This window comes from Anomaloglossus baeobatrachus, chromosome 2 (genome assembly GCF_048569485.1).
Source record: "Anomaloglossus baeobatrachus isolate aAnoBae1 chromosome 2, aAnoBae1.hap1, whole genome shotgun sequence".
Taxonomy (NCBI): Eukaryota; Metazoa; Chordata; class Amphibia; order Anura; family Aromobatidae; genus Anomaloglossus; species Anomaloglossus baeobatrachus.
Window position 1 is genome coordinate 177771842 of NC_134354.1, and position 25524 is coordinate 177797365.

Sequence of the window (25524 nt, forward strand, 5' to 3'; positions counted from 1 at the left end):
GGGACAGGTCCAAGCAAATGCTGCATGAAGTAAATAGCCTGTGGACAAAGCCTGATGACTTAATGTGAACAGTCACCAACCGCCAAAATCCAGACAGATGGAATACATCCCAAATTGGGGTGCATAGCAAGGTGGAGGTCAACCACCGACCAATTCAATGAAGAAAAAACAAAAAGCCAGCACCAAATGTGCACTACAGCACTAAACATTCCAAACTGTACTTATTATAAAAAAAATTTTGAGATTTTTGGCAAAAAATTGCAATTTCTTGAGCTGCTTCACCACGTCAAGGCAAATCTCATTTGAAGCAGTCCTACACTAAAATATTTTTATAAAATGTGCCATACGGCCTCACATATGAATAGTAGAACTGCTCTTAGCAGCACTCACCTGGTCTATTTCAATCCCGTACCCATGACTGAGTCATGGCTGTGGGCGGGACAGGTCCAAGCAAATGCTGCATGAAGTAAATAGCCTGTGGACAAAGCCTGATGACTTAATGTGAACAGTCACCAACCGCCAAAATCCAGACAGATGGAATACATCCCAAATTGGGGTGCATAGCAAGGTGGAGATCAACCACCGACCAATTCAATGAAGAAAAAACAAAAAGCCAGCACCAAATGTGCACTACAGCACTAAACATTCCAAACTGTACTTATTATAAAAAATTTTTATAGAGCAGTTCTACTATTCATATGTGAGGCCGTATGGCACATTTTATAAAAATATTTTAGTGTAGGACTGCTTCAAATGAGATTTGCCGTGACGTGGCGAAGCAGCTCAAGAAATTGCAATTTTTTGCCAAAAATCTCAAAATTTTTTAAAATAAGTACAGTTTGGAATGTTTAGTGCTGTAGTGCACATTTGGTGCTGCTTTTTGTTTTTTCTTCATTGAATTGGTCGGTGGTTGACCTCCACCTTGCTTTGCACCCCAATTTGGGATGTATTCCATCTGTCTAGATTTTGGCGGTTGGTGACTGTTCACATTAAGTCATCAGGCTTTGTCCACAGGCTATTTACTTCATGCAGCATTTGCTTGGACCTGTCCCGCCCACAGCCATGACTCAGTCATGGGTACGGGATTGAAATAGACCAGGTGAGTGCTGCTAAGAGCAGTTCTACTATTCATATGTGAGGCCGTATGGCACATTTTATAAAAATATTTTAGTGTAGGACTGCTTCAAATGAGATTTGCCGTGACGTGGCGAAGCAGCTCAAGAAATTGCAATTTTTTGCCAAAAATCTCAAAAATTTTTAAAATAAGTACAGTTTGGAATGTTTAGTGCTGTAGTGCACATTTGGTGCTGCTTTTTGTTTTTTCTTCATTGAATTGGTCGGTGGTTGACCTCCACCTTGCTTTGCACCCCAATTTGGGATGTATTCCATCTGTCTAGATTTTGGCGGTTGGTGACTGTTCACATTAAGTCATCAGGCTTTGTCCACAGGCTATTTACTTCATGCAGCATTTGCTTGGACCTGTCCCGCCCACAGCCATGACTCAGTCATGGGTACGGGATTGAAATAGACCAGGTGAGTGCTGCTAAGAGCAGTTCTACTATTCATATGTGAGGCCGTATGGCACATTTTATAAAAATATTTTAGTGTAGGACTGCTTCAAATGAGATTTGCCGTGACGTGGCGAAGCAGCTCAAGAAATTGCAATTTTTTGCCAAAAATCTCAAAAATTTTTAAAATAAGTACAGTTTGGAATGTTTAGTGCTGTAGTGCACATTTGGTGCTGCTTTTTGTTTTTTCTTCATTGAATTGGTCGGTGGTTGACCTCCACCTTGCTTTGCACCCCAATTTGGGATGTATTCCATCTGTCTAGATTTTGGCGGTTGGTGACTGTTCACATTAAGTCATCAGGCTTTGTCCACAGGCTATTTACTTCATGCAGCATTTGCTTGGACCTGTCCCGCCCACAGCCATGACTCAGTCATGGGTACGGGATTGAAATAGACCAGGTGAGTGCTGCTAAGAGCAGTTCTACTATTCATATGTGAGGCCGTATGGCACATTTTATAAAAATATTTTAGTGTAGGACTGCTTCAAATGAGATTTGCCGTGACGTGGCGAAGCAGCTCAAGAAATTGCAATTTTTTGCCAAAAATCTCAAAAATTTTTAAAATAAGTACAGTTTGGAATGTTTAGTGCTGTAGTGCACATTTGGTGCTGCTTTTTGTTTTTTCTTCATTGAATTGGTCGGTGGTTGACCTCCACCTTGCTTTGCACCCCAATTTGGGATGTATTCCATCTGTCTAGATTTTGGCGGTTGGTGACTGTTCACATTAAGTCATCAGGCTTTGTCCACAGGCTATTTACTTCATGCAGCATTTGCTTGCACCTGTCCCACCCACAGCCATGACTCAGTCATGGGTACGGGATTGAAATAGACCAGGTGAGTGCTGCTAAGAGCAGTTCTACTATTCATATGTGAGGCCGTATGGCACATTTTATAAAAATATTTTAGTGTAGGACTGCTTCAAATGAGATTTGCCGTGACGTGGCGAAGCAGCTCAAGAAATTGCAATTTTTTGCCAAAAATCTCAAAATTTTTTAAAATAAGTACAGTTTGGAATGTTTAGTGCTGTAGTGCACATTTGGTGCTGCTTTTTGTTTTTTCTTCATTGAATTGGTCGGTGGTTGACCTCCACCTTGCTTTGCACCCCAATTTGGGATGTATTCCATCTGTCTAGATTTTGGCGGTTGGTGACTGTTCACATTAAGTCATCAGGCTTTGTCCACAGGCTATTTACTTCATGCAGCATTTGCTTGGACCTGTCCCGCCCACAGCCATGACTCAGTCATGGGTACGGGATTGAAATAGACCAGGTGAGTGCTGCTAAGAGCAGTTCTACTATTCATATGTGAGGCCGTATGGCACATTTTATAAAAATATTTTAGTGTAGGACTGCTTCAAATGAGATTTGCCGTGACGTGGCGAAGCAGCTCAAGAAATTGCAATTTTTTGCCAAAAATCTCAAAAATTTTTAAAATAAGTACAGTTTGGAATGTTTAGTGCTGTAGTGCACATTTGGTGCTGCTTTTTGTTTTTTCTTCATTGAATTGGTCGGTGGTTGACCTCCACCTTGCTTTGCACCCCATTTTGGGATGTATTCCATCTGTCTAGATTTTGGCGGTTGGTGACTGTTCACATTAAGTCATCAGGCTTTGTCCACAGGCTATTTACTTCATGCAGCATTTGCTTGGACCTGTCCCGCCCACAGCCATGACTCAGTCATGGGTACGGGATTGAAATAGACCAGGTGAGTGCTGCTAAGAGCAGTTCTACTATTCATATGTGAGGCCGTATGGCACATTTTATAAAAATATTTTAGTGTAGGACTGCTTCAAATGAGATTTGCCGTGACGTGGCGAAGCAGCTCAAGAAATTGCAATTTTTTGCCAAAAATCTCAAAAATTTTTAAAATAAGTACAGTTTGGAATGTTTAGTGCTGTAGTGCACATTTGGTGCTGCTTTTTGTTTTTTCTTCATTGAATTGGTCGGTGGTTGACCTCCACCTTGCTTTGCACCCCAATTTGGGATGTATTCCATCTGTCTAGATTTTGGCGGTTGGTGACTGTTCACATTAAGTCATCAGGCTTTGTCCACAGGCTATTTACTTCATGCAGCATTTGCTTGGACCTGTCCCGCCCACAGCCATGACTCAGTCATGGGTACGGGATTGAAATAGACCAGGTGAGTGCTGCTAAGAGCAGTTCTACTATTCATATGTGAGGCCGTATGGCACATTTTATAAAAATATTTTAGTGTAGGACTGCTTCAAATGAGATTTGCCGTGACGTGGCGAAGCAGCTCAAGAAATTGCAATTTTTTGCCAAAAATCTCAAAAATTTTTAAAATAAGTACAGTTTGGAATGTTTAGTGCTGTAGTGCACATTTGGTGCTGCTTTTTGTTTTTTCTTCATTGAATTGGTCGGTGGTTGACCTCCACCTTGCTTTGCACCCCAATTTGGGATGTATTCCATCTGTCTAGATTTTGGCGGTTGGTGACTGTTCACATTAAGTCATCAGGCTTTGTCCACAGGCTATTTACTTCATGCAGCATTTGCTTGGACCTGTCCCGCCCACAGCCATGACTCAGTCATGGGTACGGGATTGAAATAGACCAGGTGAGTGCTGCTAAGAGCAGTTCTACTATTCATATGTGAGGCCGTATGGCACATTTTATAAAAATATTTTAGTGTAGGACTGCTTCAAATGAGATTTGCCGTGACGTGGCGAAGCAGCTCAAGAAATTGCAATTTTTTGCCAAAAATCTCAAAAATTTTTAAAATAAGTACAGTTTGGAATGTTTAGTGCTGTAGTGCACATTTGGTGCTGCTTTTTGTTTTTTCTTCATTGAATTGGTCGGTGGTTGACCTCCACCTTGCTTTGCACCCCAATTTGGGATGTATTCCATCTGTCTAGATTTTGGCGGTTGGTGACTGTTCACATTAAGTCATCAGGCTTTGTCCACAGGCTATTTACTTCATGCAGCATTTGCTTGGACCTGTCCCGCCCACAGCCATGACTCAGTCATGGGTACGGGATTGAAATAGACCAGGTGAGTGCTGCTAAGAGCAGTTCTACTATTCATATGTGAGGCCGTATGGCACATTTTATAAAAATATTTTAGTGTAGGACTGCTTCAAATGAGATTTGCCGTGACGTGGCGAAGCAGCACAAGAAATTGCAATTTTTTGCCAAAAATCTCAAAAATTTTTAAAATAAGTACAGTTTGGAATGTTTAGTGCTGTAGTGCACATTTGGTGCTGCTTTTTGTTTTTTCTTCATTGAATTGGTCGGTGGTTGACCTCCACCTTGCTTTGCACCCCAATTTGGGATGTATTCCATCTGTCTAGATTTTGGCGGTTGGTGACTGTTCACATTAAGTCATCAGGCTTTGTCCACAGGCTATTTACTTCATGCAGCATTTGCTTGGACCTGTCCCGCCCACAGCCATGACTCAGTCATGGGTACGGGATTGAAATAGACCAGGTGAGTGCTGCTAAGAGCAGTTCTACTATTCATATGTGAGGCCGTATGGCACATTTTATAAAAATATTTTAGTGTAGGACTGCTTCAAATGAGATTTGCCGTGACGTGGCGAAGCAGCTCAAGAAATTGCAATTTTCTGCCAAAAATCTCAAAAATTTTTAAAATAAGTACAGTTTGGAATGTTTAGTGCTGTAGTGCACATTTGGTGCTGCTTTTTGTTTTTACTATATATACAGTGCCTACAAGTAGTATTCAACCCCCCTCAGATTTAGCAGGTTTGATAAGATGCAAATAAGTTAGAGCCTGCAAACTTCAAACAAGAGCAGGATTTATTAACAGATGCATAAATCTTACAAACCAACAAGTTATGTTGCTCAGTTAAATTTTCATAAATTTTCAACATAAAAGTGTGGGTCAATTATTATTCAACCCCTAGGTTTAATATTTTGTGGAATAACCCTTGTTTGCAATTACAGCTAATAATCGTCTTTTATAAGACCTGATCAGACCGGCACAGGTCTCTGGAGTTATCTTGGCCCACTCCTCCATGCAGATCTTCTCCAAGTTATCTAGGTTCTTTGGGTGTCTCATGTGGACTTTAATCTTGAGCTCCTTCCACAAGTTTTCAATTGGGTTAAGGTCAGGAGACTGACTAGGTCACTGCAACACCTTGATTTTTTCCCTCTTGAACCAGGCCTTGGTTTTCTTGGCTGTGTGCTTTGGGTCGTTGTCTTGTTGGAAGATGAAATGATGACCCATCTTAAGATCCTTGATGGAGGAGCGGAGGTTCTTGGCCAAAATCTCCAGGTAGGCCGTGCTATCCATCTTCCCATGGATGCGGACCAGATGGCCAGGCCCCTTGGCTGAGAAACAGCCCCACAGCATGATGCTGCCACCACCATGCTTGACTGTAGGGATGGTATTCTTGGGGTCGTATGCAGTGCCATCCAGTCTCCAAACGTCACGTGTGCGGTTGGCACCAAAGCTCTCGATCTTGGTCTCATCAGACCAGAGAACCTTGAACCAGTCTGTCTCAGAGTCCTCCAAGTGATCATGAGCAAACTGTAGACGAGCCTTGACATGACGCTTTGAAAGTAAAGGTACCTTACGGGCTTGTCTGGAACGGAGACCATTGCGGTGGAGTACGTTACTTATGGTATTTACTGAAACCAATGTCCCCACTGCCATGAGATCTTCCCGGAGCTCCTTCCTTGTTGTCCTTGGGTTAGCCTGGACTCTTTGGACAAGCCTGGCCTCGGCACGGGTGGAAACTTTCAAAGGCTGTCCAGGCCATGGAAGGCTAACAGTAGTTCCATAAGCCTTCCACTTCCGGATGATGCTCCCAACAGTGGAGACAGGTAGGCCCAACTCCTTGGAAAGGGTTTTGTACCCCTTGCCAGTCTTGTGACGCTCCACGATCTTGTCTCTGATGGCCTTGGAATGCTCCTTTGTCTTTCCCATGTTGACCAAGTATGAGTGCTGTTCACAAGTTTGGGGAGGGTCTTAATTAGTCAGAAAAGGCTGGAAAAAGAGATAATTAATCCAAACATGTGAAGCTCATTGTTCTTTGTGCCTGAAATACTTCTTAATACTTTAGGGGAACCAAACAGAATTCTTGTGGTTTGAGGGGTTGAATAATAAATGACCCTCTGAATAAACTTTTCACAATTTAAAAAAAAAAATAAAAAAATAAATAACTTTCTTTTTTGCTGCAGTGCATTTCACACTTCCAGGCTGATCTACAGTCCAAATGTCACAATGCCAAGTTAATTCCGAATGTGTAAACCTGCTAAATCTGCAGGGGGTTGAATACTACTTGTAGGCACTGTATATATATAGTATTCACATAGCAGTTTCTGCTTTTCATTCCAGACGTTATTCCTTAATTGATTTGTAGTCTTTCGTTTGTGAACCCCGGCCTCACCACACCTATTGCCAGTCCACATTATAATAAGAAAAGCAAACCTGCCAAACGGCAAAGTGATATAGCCTAAATCCTGAATATAATATTGGTAAAGCAAGGATTTAAAATATAACTTTTAATAAATATAATATAAAATCATAGTAGATCAATGTGCAATGTGAAATATAAAAAGGAAGGATCTCACCCAGTTCTTCTCCTGAGAGATCCACACCACTGTACAATCCAAGGCGGGCGGGCACCAGACAAATGACGTAATGTGGGGGGTGATGAGAGATACAATTACATTACCCCTGTCGTGCCCATGCAATAGCTTCCGCCCTTACAAGGGCAGCACCCAAGTCAGGATAACTACCCCACAATATACACAATACCCCTCCCAACGCGTTTCCCTCTCCGTGTAACCGGAGAGTTCTTCAGGGGAGAAATGAAAAGTAGAGCCTGCAGTGGCAGGTCAATACAACACACTGCTTGCTTTCTGTCAGTGTATTCACATACTACTTAGTTTTCAGAATATGTGCTAATGGCCAGTGGGACGCTGTATACTGCCAAAGCCCTACCTTATATATCCCTCGGTATTCATATGCCACCTGCAATCCATAGGAGCACATGTCTCAGCAGCCTTACCAATCGATCACCGATTACGTGCAGGCAGCCCTTAGTAGAACTGCCAGAATCCTTATTAGGCAGAGCAAGTACAGTCAGCCTTATGTTTATGAGAGGTGGATCATATTCATTTTGCCCAACTCCTCGGTTAACTTACAATTCACCATATGTGCTATAGTGGCTGCATCAGTGCAATCCGTTATCAATCTATCGGGTCTAGGTTGCCCGGGCGGTCATTAGTGCGCACGCGCGGATAGCTCAGAGCTTTTCCGCGTTTCAGCGTGAGGCGCACACATTGCGCATGCGCGGGTCACGTTCATGGTGCTTCCGCGTCTCAATCTGGAACGCACCTAACGCGCATGCGCTATGCATGAGTGAACATCCAATGGGAGCAGCGAAAAACCGGCAAAAATATTTATCAACATGATATTTCAGATAAAATCGGCTATTCACTACTGCCACCACTGATAAAGCCCAGTATATAGGGTTATAGTGAGAACATCAGTGGCACCCATAGAGTTCAACAACATGGCATCTTCAATAGCCTATTAGTTAATACCATAAATAAGTTATTTTATGACATGCATACTGCCGCCAAGCAACCTCCACATTATAATATGAAAACCTAAAAGAGGGAAAGGAAAGGGTCGGCATGAATTAAATAAACAATGCACATTTAATGGGGGAGAATATAAATGATGGAAAAACCCATTCATAAATGTATCAAAAACTAGACGATCTGTAAGGTGCATATTCGCTGCCTCCCAGACCGTCCATAATAACTCCCATAGGCCTAATATTTCAAAACCTCGGTCCGGTATAGGCCACCAAATGGGCTCGAATATACCTGATCAAATGACTCAGTTAAATGAACGAATACCACCCTCAACCACCACAGCGCTCACCTCAACCAAAGCCTTAAATAAAACAACCATAGTTAATCTGGTCATTTAAACCCTCGGGACGACAAGTCCGCAATCTGAAAATCATCCTTGCCTCCTTTTGTAGGAGCAGTCTATCTAGATTCCCCCCTCTTGGGGATGAATTCACTCTCAGAATCCCCATGAAGGCGATTGCCTCTCTGTTACCGGGGTGTTGTGTATTCATGTGCCTGGAAATAGGAGTTTCGCGTTCATTCCTTATATCACCAAGGTGTTCACCCACCCGTCGGCGAAACTCCCTGATGGTCTTTCCAACATACTGCTTACCGCAATGACACGTAGCTAAATATACAACACCTTTCGTCCTGCAATTTACAAATTCCTTCAATTTAAGACATTCACCCGTGACCGTACTCGTGTAGGTTTTGCCTGTCTGAATGTTACTACAGGCCACACACGACCCACATCTAAAGCACCCAATAGGTTTATTTGGGAGCCACGTTGCTGTTTTATCTGGGGCCACAAAGTGACTGTGCGTCAGACGGTCTCGTAAAGAGCGATTCTTTCGAAATGTTATAGACGGTTGTGTATCAATTGCATCCGCAATATCACCATCCATCTTCAGGATCCCCCAATGTTGTTCCAGTATCCTTCTCACTTGGCTTGACCCCTTTGTAAAGGTCGTGATAAATCTCACCAGGTCACCATTTCCCTCCACAAAAAATCATAAATAAAGATCAGCAAACCATAAGTCCAATGTCTGAGTAATATGCTCAGCTGGCCACCATTATTGTACTCAAAGGAGGGTTTAAAACAAGGCATACTGCACCCTGGGATCACTTTCCTTTCTCACCCTGATGAAGCTGGTGGTTACCTCACTCTTGTGAAACGTACGTAGGTGTTTGCTCTGGGGTCCAGGACTTATGGTTTGCTGATCTTTATTTATGATTTTTTGTGCCTTGTAAGACTGCTGGTGACTATTGAAGTGTGCACCTCTATTTGGAGGCGCCGGATATACTAGTAGCACTTTAGCTCCGGCACGCACATTCAGTCTATGTTTACATTCTCTTACACTTTGGCACTTTATTATATTTATTATATTTATTATACCTGCTTTTTTTTATAACGTATGTTCTTCTATCTTTATTCCTGTACTTGGGCATTGTGCAATTAATTATTTATTGTAAACATTGACCCTGTATTTGCTGGACATACTGTTACCTTTGATTGGCATTTAACCATTTTTCCTGGTCCTCCTTCTTTTTCACCCCCCTTTTTCTCACTTCCCTACCCCGCTTGGGGGGTTTTTAATTGCCACTGTTATCAATAAAATCATTTTTCAAGCATTATACTCCTGTTCCTCCTGTTTTTATTGTATGTTGAGTATGCTTTGAGCCCCTTGATTTTAGGGGACGCATTATATGTAATCCTTATGGAATTTGTTATTTATATTTATTCTGTGTTTTTCACAGTGTTTCCTTGGATTACCATGGATTTCAGAGCCCGGGACCAGACGTGGCTCAATAAGCTTAATGATGAAATGAAAACTGATGGCAATTTTAATCCTGAAACTGAAGACAGTTTGTCTACAGCTGTACTTCTCCCTAAATATAAAGGCCTCCTTTATAAGCGCACAAAAATTTGGTGGAATCGCACTTTTCTAGATAAATACCTGGAAAAAAACCTCATTCCTCGCGGTCTGAGGGTGCAAGTTTTTCCGTCATTTCCCATTGAAAATGATGATTTTAAAATTAAATGGGAACAATATTCACATAATTGTTCCAAAGGATATATGGAACTACTTAGAGATCACAATAGTTCGTCCCTAAGTCTTATTGAGAATGAAATTGACGGTATTGATTCCACCTTAAAGAAGTCGCTTACATCTGAGGCCCTTGAGAAATTAAATACCGAGGTAGAGAATGACCTTACCAAATGGGAGAAGGAAATTAAGACTCTTAAATTCAAGAAATTTCATAGAGATTCACAGGACTACCTTTTAAATCGTGTTTATAAGTGGAAGAATAACCAGGCACGTGGAAGATCACTCACCCGCCATAACTCATTCTCCCGATCAAGATCTACCTCTTTACAATCTCTCATCTCGATGGACGAGGGGCAGTCTGGGGGTTCGATTAGAGCATGTGATGATAACCCTGGTTTGGACCAAGGATCCAAAAAGGGTAAAAGTCGCCATCAACCTGTACGATCTGCGACTATACATAACAATAAACAGACAACCACTAAATTGCAGGTAATCAACCTCTCATCACGTGCTCTCTCGACGACTCAGATTGATGTCTTATCAAAAGGGCTAAACTTTTCACCCACTAACCCTTTCAACTTTTTTACAGCCATGAAGGACGTTCATTTATTTGCTCGGAAAGTTATACTAGCTAAGTTGCATCACAAAGGCCCTCTTCTGGAGGATCGGGCGGAGAGGGAGGCTTTGAGGGCATTGGAGGATCTGCTGCAGGAACAATTGACCCCTTCTAGTGGTAAGTTTCCTTCATCTTTGTTGCCGAAATCCACTAGGTTCCCCCCCTTCTCTTTATGTCCAGCTGTCGATGTGTTTGTGAAACTGGTCATGGATGATCTTAGAACCATCCCCTCTAGACGCAGTTTTGACAACCTTACACATCGACAGCGAAATGCACTTGAACAACTTAAATTGATGGATGACATAGTTATTAAACCTGCAGACAAGGGGGGGAACATAGTGGTGTGGCCGGTGGAGAAATACGAGAAGGAGGCATTTCGTCAACTTAAAGATAAAGTAACCTACAGCAGACTACACTTCTGCCCCTTATCCTCCTTCTCTGCTCAGCTTGAAGGGATTCTTGCTAAAGCTGTTGATGATGGCATCATTGATAAAAAAATGGCTGAGGGCCTCACTGTCAAATATCCTCGTGTCCCCACATTTTATCTCCTTCCAAAAATCCACAAGGATGCCGCCACTCCGCCGGGACGTCCGATCGTGTCTGGCATCGAGGGTTTGTGTGATCCGGTTTGCAAATTTATTGATTTTCACCTCAAATCATTAGTGGACACACTGCCCTCGTTTGTCAAGGACACTACGGACGTCCTAAACAGGATTGACGGCATCTTTGTGGAGGAGGACATGTATTTTGTTACAGCAGATGTGGAGACTTTATACACTATCATTAGACACGAGGATGGTTTGGCAGCAGTACGTTTTTATTTGGAGGCCGCCGGTCAGGATGGCGGGATGGTCGATTTTATCGTGGAGCTCCTCCGTTTTGCCCTGACGCATAATTTCTTTGTTTTTAAGGATGTCTTTTATCTTCAGCAGCGCGGCACTGCGATGGGCGCGGCCTGTGCGCCTTCGTACGCCAACCTCTTCCTGGGTTTCTGGGAGAGGTTGGTTTTTGGCGACGGGGGCGTGGAGGCTAGCGTCCATGTGCAGTGCTGGCTGCGTTTTATCGATGACATTTTTATGATTTGGCAGGGCACAACGGGGGAGCTTGAGCTTTTTATGCAGAACCTCAACCGCAATGATTTTGGTATCAGGTTAACATATAAATATAGTAAGACGCACATAGACTTTCTTGATATCAACATTGCGGTTGATTCATGTAGTATGGTACAAACCGATGTTTTTAGAAAGAGTACCTCTACTAATGCATTTTTACATGCTTCATCAGCCCACGACCCTTCGACCATCCGTGCTATCCCTACGGGCCAGTTTCTGCGCATGAAGCGCATCTGTTCCACTTCAGAGAAATTTGAGGCACAATCAGTGGATCTGCGTCACCGTTTCTTGGAGAGAGGTTATAGTAAACGCAATATTAAATATGGATATCTTAGAGCGAAAAACACTCCCCGTAATGAGTTATTACAGTACAAAAAGAAAACCTCTGTCCGAGATCCGGTGATTAGATTTATTGGCACCTATAATGCACAGTGGGACACTATGCGTTCTGTTCTGAGGCGGCATTGGCCGGTACTTAGAACGGACCCGATTTTGTCTAATCTTCTTACCGACTTTCCCTCAATGACCTCCAGAAGAGCACCAAACTTACGAGATGCTCTAGTTCACAGCCACTATATTCCTCCTATTAGGAATCCCTTCGGCAGTCGGGGACCTAATCATGGCTGTTTCCCATGTGGCCACTGCGTGGCGTGTCCTAATGTTATTCGTTGTGCCACATTCCATTCCGCCGATCGCGGACGTAGTTTCAGGATTAGACATCATATTTCATGTGGCACAACTCACGTGGTATACTTTGCCACTTGTGCATGCTCCCTCATCTACGTCGGTCTCACTTCCCGTGAGCTCCGGGTACGGGTGAGGGAGCATGTGAGGGACATTGGGGCGGCCAGGTCAGTGGATGATGTCTCCCTTTTAAAAACTTTGCCACGTCATTTCTTGAACTACCACAATTGCGATCCTAGCTCATTGAAGGTGAGAGGGATTGATGTTATCCACGGTGGTAACAGAGGTGGTAATCTTAAAAAACTTTTGGCCCGTTGTGAAGCAAGGTGGATTGCCGTTTTGGGGACCCTTACCCCAAATGGCCTTAATGAGAACATTAGTTTCTCATCTTTTTTATGACTCCTCTCTATGTATTTCTTTGTTTTTGTCTTCAGTTTTTCCTCCTGGGGGTTTTTTCCTTTTCCCCTGTTTTTTCTGTGTTATTTTTTCATTTTTCCTTCCCTGGGTGTGTTATTGATTTTTTTATATATTTTTTCTATATATATTTTTTCTACTTTTCTTTCAGATATAAGTTACTTGTTCTACACTTCTTTGATGATGTTTGTGTCTCGACCCCCACCATGTCACGGCCTTGGCTGTTCTTGAGAACCTGAAGATAATGGACATGCCTTATAGTATGACCCCGGACCAGCTGTCGCCTTCCTATATGCGCCTTTATTGTAATATAATCTTTGGCATCGCAGTTATATGTATATGATCTTTTCTGCATGTTCCGGCGTTCTTTATTTTGTATTGCCCGGTATTATAATGTAAGCACTGGTACCGCAGTTATATATACATGTTTTTCCCTGCATGTCCCGGCTCCTATTACCTCACATTGCTTGTGCGCGTGCGTGCTTGCTCCGCTTCCCCCGCCCTCCGTCTTCGGCGTCCTTTGGGCTTCTGCGCATGCGCAGGCGTCATGGCTGTTGCCGTGCCGCCCGCGCGTGCGCGATGTGTCCGGACGGCTGGATCCGGTGGATGGGGAGGGGGGGATCTTGTGCGCACGCGCCGCCTCAGCAATGTCTGAGTAATATGCTCAGCTGGCCACCATTATTGTACTCAAAGGAGGGTTTAAAACAAGGCATACTGCACCCTGGGATCACTTTCCTTTCTCACCCTGATGAAGCTGGTGGTTACCTCACTCTTGTGAAACGTACGTAGGTGTTTGCTCTGGGGTCCAGGACTTATGGTTTGCTGATCTTTATTTATGATTTTTTGTGCCTTGTAAGACTGCTGGTGACTATTGAAGTGTGCACCTCTATTTGGAGGCGCCGGATATACTAGTAGCACTTTAGCTCCGGCACGCACATTCAGTCTATGTTTACATTCTCTTACACTTTGGCACTTTATTATATTTATTATATTTATTATACCTGCTATTTTTTATAACGTATGTTCTTCTATCTTTATTCCTGTACGTGGGCATTGTGCAATTAATTATTTATTGTAAACATTGACCCTGTATTTGCTGGACATACTGTTACCTTTGATTGGCATTTAACCATTTTTCCTGGTCCTCCTTCTTTTTCACCCCCCTTTTTCTCACTTCCCTACCCCGCTTGGGGGGTTTTTAATTGCCACTGTTATCAATAAAATCATTTTTCAAGCATTATACTCCTGTTCCTCCTGTTTTTATTGTATGTTGAGTATGCTTTGAGCCCCTTGATTTTAGGGGACGCATTATATGTAATCCTTATGGAATTTGTTATTTATCTGCAAATGTGTGTAGAAGCCAGAAGAGCGAGAGCAAAGTCTATCTTGGATGGCAGACAAGGCCTCTTCACATTTGTCAAGCAGCATCCAATCTTCCACGACCACACAGTCTACTGGCTGGCCCATCCAATCCTCAACCTGCTCCTCCTGCCTCCCCCCCTTCATCAGTGACAGGAAACATATGACCCAAAGCTTGGCCACTCTAAGGATCTGTTTTGTACGTATCCATTGATTGGCTCTGGCCTCTCACCGTGCAGCATTGAATAGAGACATGATGAGGTGGCATGCATTGATGCACAAGTATTTCAGGACCTACGGTCAGAAGAAAGCCACTTTGACGAACATGATTTACTGTCTCCAGAGGTGGAGGCTGATGATGATGAGACACAGTTGCCATCAGGTCAGTCTACAATCTCAAGTGGGAAGGAGAATGAGATGGAAGACGAGGTGGTCGATGATGAGTCCACTGATCTGATGTGGACTGTTGACATGCATAGCCAGCACAGCAACACAGAGGAAGATGGATATGTAGCACCAACACAGGCACCAAGGGGTAGTGGTTTGCCCAGATGAGAACTGGGTCAACTGATCCCAAGAGCACCCCCACTGTGGCACAAGTCAGGGTAAGGGGGCATTCAGCTGCTGTCTGGAATTTTTTTTCTGAAAGTCCTTGGGCGAAAAACATTGTAATCTGTAGCATTTGCCATGCTAAGTTGAACAGAGGCCAGGGCAAAGGCAATCTGAGCTCCACCAGTATGTGTAACTACATGGAAGACAAGCACCTCTGTAAGTGGGCAAAACACCAGGGTACCAAATTTGTATCTGCGGGTCAAATCACTGCCATGCTGCTAGTGCTAGGTCCTTCACAATTTTCTGTCCAAGAAGCAGGCATTCATACATCCTGCCCACAAGGTACAATTGCTCAGACACAGCAAACATCAACCACATCCCCTTCCTTGTCCCAAGTAAGCATCTAATTGAGATTTTGGAAAGGAAGCGTAAGTACCCAGTCACGCATCCACAGGCACAAAACCTAAACTCGCACATTGCCAAATTGCTAGCTATGGAGATGTTGCTGTTTAGGCTTTTGGGAACACAGTACTTTAATGATCTCTTGGCTGTGGCTGCCCCACGATACAGTGTTCCCAGCCTCCACTATTTTGCCTGTTGTGCCGTCCCAGTGTTACACAAGCATGTGTTAAACAATCTCAACCGTGCTCTGACTAATGCCGTAACCAAGAAGGTCCACCTAACAACAGACACGTTGACAAGTTGTTGTGGACAGGAACGATACATATCTATCACGGCAAACTGGGGGAACCTGGTGGAGGCTGGGACAAACTCGAAAAACTGTAACATCACACATCCTACCCACGCCAAGAATAGTGGGCCCAACTTCTACAAGCGTTTTCACCTCATCATATGCCACTTTCTGTCTCCTCTCCTCCTCCTCCTCCTACTCCTCATCCTTTGCTGAACTACTCTAAACATCACTGCCAAGCTGGGAGCTGTGCAGCAGTGTATCAGCAAAGTGGTAAGACACTCTGCTGAAGCTGATCTGTTTAGGTCACAAACCACACACTGCAGCAGAGCTGTGGCAAGATATAAAAGAGCAGCCTGATCAGTGGCTCTCTCTGCTGCACCTCCACCGCAGCCTGTTTGGTTGTGACAATGGCGTAACCTGGTTGCGGCTTTAAAGGTCAGCAAGCTGCTACATGTGATATGCATGGTTCACGTGCTGAAGCTAGTTGTTCAGAAATTTATGAAAACATACCATGACTTGACATACCTACTTGACAAGGTGCGCCATATTAGTGCCCATTCCTCTACTGCTTTTGCTGGTCTTACTGCACTGCAAAAGCGCTTTAATTTGCCAAGCCATCGACTCATGTGCGACCTGCCCACGCAGTGGAACTCTACATTTTATATGATAGCGTGGATTACTGAGTAGCAGAGGGCAGTAGCTAAATACCAGCTTCAACATACCCGTCAAATTGATAGTCAGCCACCACACATAACAACTGTTGAGTGGGCGTGGATCGCTGACATTTGTGAGGTTCTTTAGAACTTTGAGTACTGCACCAAGCTCGTCAGTAGTGATCAGGTTTTTAACTATCCCGCTGCTGTGTCTGTTGAAACAATCACTGCATTATCTCAAAAAGAAAGCTTTGAGTGCTCAGCATGTGGGTATGGAGCTAGATTTCCCAACTTGCAACCAGCAAATATTCTGAGGCAAAATTGGGTGATGATAAGGAGGGAGAAATCTTATTTTTCTATAACATCATCCTCAGACAACGCTGGCGACACACTTACTGGCTCTTTTCAACACCAAAAGTTAATGGGGAGAGACACCAACACCAGGTCCAACAGAGGTGGAGGAAAAAGTGCGCAAACTGGACCATTTGCTATAAACTAGGACATCAGCAAGGGCTATCTATACCTGAAACAATGCCAAGGAGGGAGAAGTTCCACAACATGGTCAAGGGGTACTTAAATGACCATACCTGCGTCCTTTCTGATGCTTCAGTTCCCTTTAATTATTGGGTGTCTAAGTTGAACCCTTGGTCCGACCTCTCCTAATACACCTTGGAGGTGCTGGCCTGCCAGGCTGCTAGTGTGATGTCAAAGTGTGTTTTCAGTTCTAGGGCAGTCATCTCGGATAGGCGCTCACACCTCTCCACAGAAAATGCAGACAGGCTTACTCTGATTAAATTCAACAAGAACTGGAATTCTCCAATTTTCAATCCCTCCAGATGAGAGCAAGAAAAACTAAATTCCCCCAAAATGTTCATTTTGACTACTGCTGTTAACGTCCACCCCTTGCCATATAAAGCCATTTTGTTTCTGTGTCAACCATGACTCAGGCCATAGGGCTAATTTTTTAAACACTATGCACATCCGTATGTTGTACTGGAAAACAGAAAAAAAATTCCAAATGCAGAAAAATTGCAAAAAAAGTGTGATGGCACAACAGTTTTTGGGATGTTTTATTCACGGTGTTCACTATATGGTAAAACTGATGTGTGGGTACGATGCCTGAGGTCGGTGTGAGTTTGTAGACACCAAACATGTATAGGTTTACTTGTATCTAAGGGGTTAAAAAAAATTCACAAGTTTGTCCAATAAAAGTGGCGCACGTTTTGCGCCATTTTTCGAAACACGTAGCGTTCTTATTTTTTGGGATCTATGGCTCAGTGATGGCTTATTTTTTGCGTCTAGAGCTGACGTTTCTAATGGTACCATTTTTGCGCAGATGCTACGCTTTGATCGCCTGTTATTGCATTTTGCGTAAAACTTGCGACGACCAAAAAACGTAATTTTGGCGTTTGGAATTTTTTTGCCACCACGCCGTTTACCAATCAGATTAATTGATTTTATATTTTGATAGATCGGGCAATTCTGAACGCGGCGATACCAAATATGTGTATATTTATTTATTTTTTAACCCTTTAATTTTCAATGAGGGGAAAGGGGGGTGATTTGAATTTTTAGTTTTTTGGGTTTTTTTTATTTTTTTAAAACTTTTTTTTACTTTTTTTTTATTTTACTAGTCCCCCTAGGGGGCTATAGCGATCTGCAATCCGATCGCTATTATCTATCTGCTGATCACAGCTATACAGCTGTAAACAGCAGATACAGTCACTTTTTTTTCCGTCTGTTCCGTGCCGAGGGAAAACGAAAGTGAAACATCATAGCTGCAGGCATCATCACATGACCCTGTGCTACGATGGCAACCACCGATAGTCACGGGATCATGCACGTGACTTCCGGTGGGGGCGGCGGTTAGTAAAAAACATGGCCGCGCGCATTTAGATCTTGCTGCCAGATTTTGGCAGCAAGATTTAAGGGGTTAATGGCCGCGGGTGGAAGCGATTCCACCCGCGGCTAGCAGGCACACATGTCAGCTGTTGAAAGCAGCTGATATGTGTGCCGACCACCGCCGCCTGCCCGCGGCAGGGGGCGGGGCTTAACGGGACACGCTCAATGACGGATATATCCGTCCATGGTCGTGAAGGGGTTAACAGAGACCATACCACACACCCTCCGAGTAAGGGAGGAATTGCTTTATTTCCAAACTATATTCCTATTGTGAGTTTAATAGAGGTATTGCACTCTGCACTTCTGCTACTACTATTTACAGTAGCACACTTATATACTCTTCCTCACTCATTAACATATCCCTTTTACGTTTTACGCTGTGATTGGCTCTAGTGTCACTGAGACGTATCAGTGTCAGTACTGCTTTCGTGGTACAAGATACCCCTTATCCTCTGCCATAGTCTGCAGCAGAGACTTTGCACGGTGGACCCTGACTGTCTGATGTCTCTTTGGTTTTTATAATCAGATATCCCCCGTAACACTAAATGCAAACAGTTGCACACTGAAAAAGCCAAAAATATACTAGGGAAAATATGGCACTGCATTACTGCAAAAGAGAGATATTTAGTTTATGTATTGGCCAATGCATGTAAACCCGGAAACCAAACGGCAAGGTATATCTCTGTATTCCGGGAACCTAACTTAAATGCCACTATCTAGGTTAAAAACATCCCTATCTGGGGAAAAATGCCACTATTTGGACTGCAAACCTCCATGTATGGGCAGCTAGGCTCCTGCTATAATGGTTATGAACAGCCAGGTCTTAGGGCGGAGTGCCCAGTCAGAAAAAGACTAGGTGGCCATCCACTGGATCTAACCCTAGTCTGTCACCAGTCTTTGGGGAAATGGGGGAAAAACAGGGATTAACTGGAATGTTTTGTTGTTATTGACTTTTTCAGTGTGCAACTGTTTGCATTTATAGTTACTATGTTTTTTCAGTTAGCACCTGTTCACATTTGTTGGATGTGCGGGTCAGTTTTTTGATATTTCTAGTGAGCCCCCGTAACACTGTCCCAGTCAATGAAGAACAGAATTTTCCCCATTGGTTGGGAGAGCAGTGCAGTTACCTGAGCTAACATCATTAAGGCAGGCCAGGTCACTGCAAGGCATAACGAGCGCCAACATCATGAGGTTAGCTGAGTTCATTATCTGCAGTGATAAACTCTGCTGAATTCGTGACGTCAGCGCTTATCACTGAATTCCATGGCCACTGCATTCTCACACAAACTGTCCCATGAGCCAATGACATCACCGCTAGTATCAGTCTTGGGCCGCCCGCGAGACTTAATGTGAGAAGGCGGCGTCATGGAAATCAGTGACGAGCGCTGACATCTTAAATTCAGCGGAGATCATCACAGCAGGTAATGATCTAAGCTAACCTCCTGATGTTGACCCTCGTCGTCCCACAGCTGCTCGAATACTGCTGTGTGAGTCACTGCAGGGCTGGCCAGGGCAGTATGACATACACTGCAGGGGCACCGATAGACTGAAGCCACAAGGAAATTCTTCCGTGTGGCTTCAGGGGATCCCAGAAACCATATGTGAGTCAGCAATGCATGCAGGCATATTCTCCAGGCTCCCCCCATTCAGTTTCATCACTTTCCCATCCATTTCAGCCAGCCCCCAGACCTCTTTGTTGGGTTCAGCAGAAAATTACTCGTATTTTCCATTGACTTGCATTGTACTTGCTATTTGGAATGAATATGCGAGTATTACAAAGTACTCATTACAAATATAGCAATTACAAATATTACGGTACTCGCTTACTTCTATTCAGCAGCATCTAAACATTTTTCGATTGTGCATGGAGGAGATGTCGCCACCCTGTAAAATTATGGGCATAAAATGTGTTGAGGCACCAACTCGAGAGGGTGATGACAGGAGGATACTCAAGTTCTTGACTTGAGTGAAGTAGCATTTCTGGCAAGTCGCAATGGAAGCACACACCCACAATTTCATGTGTCTCATATTAAATTTGCCATGTTGTACTCCTGTGAGCAGTTTTAAAAGCCTTATTGAATTGGCCTCACTGACTGCATCCTAGGTCATTCAAACATTTTTTGCCATTTGTAAATCAAAGAAATATACAGTGCAGTGCAGTGCAATATATATATATATATATATATATATATATATATACATACATACATACAATAATAACGGAATACTTTACTAAATGAATAGTTAATCATAGAAGCACAGAGAATTAATTGTTGGTTTGAGTATTTTTCCTAGGAAAATCTTCCTTAGGTCAAAGATCACTGACTTCAGTAAAGGGATTGTCTCACATTTTTATGATATATCATCATTATAGCGCATCCTTAAATTGGCTGGTGTGGGGGCAAAAAATAAATGAAACTTGTATTTCTCATTTTAAAAATATAATATAATGTAATATAAATAAAATATAAATAATTTTAATATCATATAGAGTCATTAATGTCCTATCAAACATTTAGGGTCTATATTGTTTGCATAAGAACACTACCTCAAAGAAAATATTAAATGGATTTTCCCACAATTGATATATTTCACAGGACACGTGATAAATGTCTGAAATCTATGGGCCTCACTGTAAGGTAGAGATTATATGTCCCTTGCCACCATAATCATTGAGACCTGACAGCTACATTTCACTCTCTGAGAATCCCAATGGAGTGGCAGCATGCATGCATGACCGCTGCTCCACTAAAGGTTTTTCTGATTGCGGTTGTGCAGTGAGAAGAAATGGGGGGGCTCAGGACCACTGATCTAGTGATTTGATTGGGATCACAGGGGTGGAATTCCCAGCAATTAGACATTTATGACCTATTCTTTCTCAGAGTTCTGGGTATTTTAAAAAAAAAAATATGTTTAAAAGAACTCAAGTCCTCCATGCTACCATGCCTGATGAAGAGACCTGAGTAGTCTCGAAAGCTTGCAATTATTACCATCTTTTCAGTTAGCCATTAAAAGGTATCAACCACTGAGGACTTGAGTTCTTTTAAACAATTTTTTTTTTTATCTCTACTGGCTAACACGGTACAAAGATATATTTTACTTGTATGGGTATTTTCATGCACCAGAAGATCCTGGAATGTTCTTCTGCTAGTTTTACACTATGTTTGTGCCTATTTTGCTCTCTTAATCGCAGGCTTCCATATGAAGACCAGAAAATTGGGATTCAGACAGAATTCTAAAAGATAATATAATACAAGTGTGTCGCCCCCGCGTCAGCAGCCAGGCTGCTCGGATCCGGATCCGCAGTGGCTTGAGAGGGTTCTGGACCCGGCGGTCGTACGACTCCTCAAACCAAGAGGGGTTATGTACAGGGGATGATGTGGAAAGTTTGTGACGCCACCCGTGGTGCGTGGTAAGATGGAGTACCACCGCTACGATTGGGAATACCTGGTGGTGATGGTGTGGGCAGCCAGGTGTTTAACTCCTCCACGGGTAGGGGGGATGCCCCGGGACTCTGTGATGGTGACGGGGGTGTGCCGTTGGGATGGTAAGGGTCACTTGCGTACTCACTCAGTCCAATAACGCTGACACTGACAACTGTAGCAAACTAAAGTTCTGGACACTGCTACCACTTGGAGGGAGCATGTGTGGCGCCCTGGACAAGCCAGGATGTCACAGGTACTACACCAACACACCCCACACCCCGGTCAGGCACACCTAAGTCAAACAAAAATCCTTGTTGCCTCCCTCCAGGAGCTGATGTTCACACCAGGGGGTGGGCAAGGAGGTTGGTCCCGCCCACCGAGGAGTTCACAGTCCTGGAGGGAAAAGCAGAGCAGATTAGTTTGGAAGTGGAGAAGTGAGGTGGTAAAAGAGCAGTCTGAAGTTGGTCCGGGTGTGTGGCCCGGACGGAACAGCAAGGTTGGCAGACGGTGGTGACCGTCTGCAGGAGAGGCCTATTGGAGCTAGCCGTAAGGACTGTGGACGGGCGGTGGCCCGGCGGTACCGGACCGGTACGCAAAGAGAAGCCAGCACCAACCGGCAGGGCTTACAGACCCCGACAAGGCTAGGAGTTGCCGCTGAAATTGTCAAATCCGTTAGCGAATGGAACCTTCGGGGTTTCCTAGCAGCCAAGTCCCAATAGAAGGCAACAGTCCAACCGTTAGAGGGAAATACAGTTACCGCCAAGGCTACAGTTCCCAGGGCCAGAGCCTGCGGGCAAAAGGGGCTCCTTCAGCACATATCCAAGCTGGGGAGCGGGTTACCGGTGGGAACCCATTGGAACCATCTACACTACACAGGTGCAGGGAAAGGCAGTCACCATCAAATTGCCGGGAGGAGAAACACCGCAGCCATCTGTGGGACCCGTCCATCCAGCCGTTTGTTTTACCAGAGACTTTGTATTCATCATTGGCTGAGTGAGTACCACCGTGCCGTGCGGCACAGCGCTGCCCCTGCGACCCTGCACCTCATCAGGCCCCGTAGCCCGCCTGCCAACCATCCCTACCCCTCACCGGGCCCCGGGACAACCAACCCCCTACCCACAGAGGGGAGAACCAACATCCAAGCTGCTCCCAGTCATAACCTCACCACAACCGTGGGTGGCGTCACGGACAATACATCCCCAAAACCAAACCCCTTTTCACTCACAGGCGAGGAACGCCGCTCGAGTCCCCAGGATCCGGCCCACTGCTCGCGCCACCACCGAGCAGCAGCAGCCGGACCCGAGCAGTGGGAGAGCGCAGCGTCCCCTCCTCCGCCCGCGACACATGCCTGGGTCCTGTGCCCGTTGGTGTTGCCTGTCAGTCTGTGACCTTTTCCGTGGCACCCTAGTGAAACTAAGCGGGTCCCGCTCCCCAGTATGGTTAACTGGGTGAGCTTGCTCTCAGGGTTCATGCTTGGGATTTTCTGGACCGTGTAGTGGAAAGTCCTATCCCCCTCGTTGCACTAGTACCCCAATTTTGGAGTGGGTGGAGAACGGATCTTGAAGGCTCCATCCTCGTCGGGTAAATTGTCAGGATGCCCGAAGCTACTCTCTGACCTAGAGTCCACGTACCCCGTCGTGCCCTGGCCCCTGCTCGGTGACGGCACAAGGCCGCTGGCTGTCCTCCTCGACTGTCCGTGCCCCTTGTCACGATCCCCTGCGTACCGGGGTCCAGCCCCTACCAGGCCCAGACCAACATCTGCAACCTTGTAGTTCACGGAACCCAGCTCCTGACCTCTCCTCTTGAGAGTCACTGTCCGTCTGTCTGTCTGTCTCCTGACACTCCTGACCCCCCCTTAACCAACTCCCCAAGTGGGCGACCCTATTCCACTCAAGCCATCCACTGGTGTGTCTGGTGGGTGTGGTGCAGTGTTCCTAGGATTTTGATTAGCTTGTTCTTGGCAACACCAAAGGTGATGGACCCGTAACCAAGGAGGAGGTGGATATTGCACAGAAGGGCAGGTTGCACAATACCCTGTGAGGACCTGATAGGCCAGGGCATCACACAAGTACTACTGCGCTCACTAGAGAGGGTAAGAAGGGGTTTATGTGGGGGTGTCGGTCAGAAAAATAAATAAAATAATTAGCTATGGGTGACAATGTGGTAAATGATATGCTAAAAAAAGAAAATATATAGGTTTTATTAAATAAATATAAAATTCATACAGGGTAATGCACTAAAATGGAGGCTCAGAGTGGCACTGAAGAGCCAACTGGGTAGGTGTGAAAAACTTGTCAAAAGAAGATTCAAACAAGGGTAAGGCTGTGTGCGTAAGTTGCATTCTATTCCGCAGCGTGTAAGTCACTGCCTGTGCATCTCAGAACGCAGCCGTAAAAGCTGCGTTCCGAGACGCATTCGGCAGAACGCAACGTGCGCACATTCCTGGAAAATTCATGCATTCTGGATGCTTTCTCTGCCATAGACAGAGTGGGAAAAGCATCCAGGACACACATTTTTCACAGTGCGGTCCCATTCGGCTCTGCAGCATCCCCATAGACTTGCAGCAGAGCCGAGTGGGACCGCACTGTCAAAAAGAGCATGGCTGGCTGCGAGACAGTGCTGCGCGATCATAATGAACTCGGATGAACTTCACCCGACTTCATTGTGATCGTGTGGCTCTGTGCGTGTGCCGCGGCTTGATTTGCGGTCACACGTGAAGGACTCACCTGTGATCGCAAATCCCCTGAGTGCCTGCAGTGAGCCGCACGATCAACTGTGCTTTCACTCAGGTTACTCGCGGCCACAGAAGCAGTCCTCCACCTGAGAGCGGCAGCCGCAAGTAACCTCAGTGACAGCACAGCTGATCGCGCGACTCACTTCAGTTGCTACATGGAGCTCACAGGAGCGGCGGTGTTCTACTGCCGCTCCTGTCAGCTTCCGATGTAGCAGAGCTCAAAGCGTCGTGGGACCTTGCGTGGATTACGTCGGACCTGGAGTTGTTTTTGAGGGGTTAATAAAGTGGTGAAAGAGGGTGTTTTTTTGTCTTTCATTCCAAATAAAGGATTTTTTGGATGTGTGTGTTTATTTTCTTTAACTTACAGGTTAATCATGTAAGGTATCTCGGGGAGACGCCTGCCATGATTAACCTAGGACTTAGTGGCAGCTATGGGCTGCTGCCATTAACTGCTTATTACCCAGTTTGCCACCGCACCAGGGCAATTCGGGATGAGACAGGTAAAGTCCCGGGACTGTTGCCTCTAATGGATGCAGCAATTCTGGGTAGCTGCTGGCTAATATTGTTAGGCAGGGGCGCTTCCCATAACGTGGAGCTCCCCATCCTGAGAATAACAGCCTTCAGCCGTGTGGCTTTTCCCTGGCTGGTATCCAAATTGGGGGGACCACACGTCGTTTTTTTCAATTAAATATTTATTTATTTTACTGCTCGATATAGACACGTCCATCGGCGGCTGTGATTGGTTGCAGTGAGACAGCTGTCACTCAGCGTGGGGGCGTGTCTGACTGCAACCAATCATAGGCACCGATGGGCGGGGAAAGCAGGGAATACGTGATGGATTAATTAGCAGCCGACATTTTTAAAAGAAGAGAAGCTGCCACAGTGTGAACGCGTGCAGCGCCGCGCCGGTGATCGTGGATCGGTGAGTATGAGAGAGGGGGGGAGAGGGAGAGACGGACATGGACAGAGAAAGAGACATAGAGAGAGAGAGAGAGACAGACCGACCGACCGACAGAGAGAAAGACGAAAGAACTGCCTTTGTTATGTTAAAAAAACATGCGGATCGCAACAATAATGCAATGCAAACGCACTGCTTAACATTTTGGCAGTGTTTTTCTACAACTCATTGATTTCAATGGGTGTAGAACGCTGCCAAAATGGCAAAAACAATTGACATGTTGCTTCTTCAAACGCAGAGATT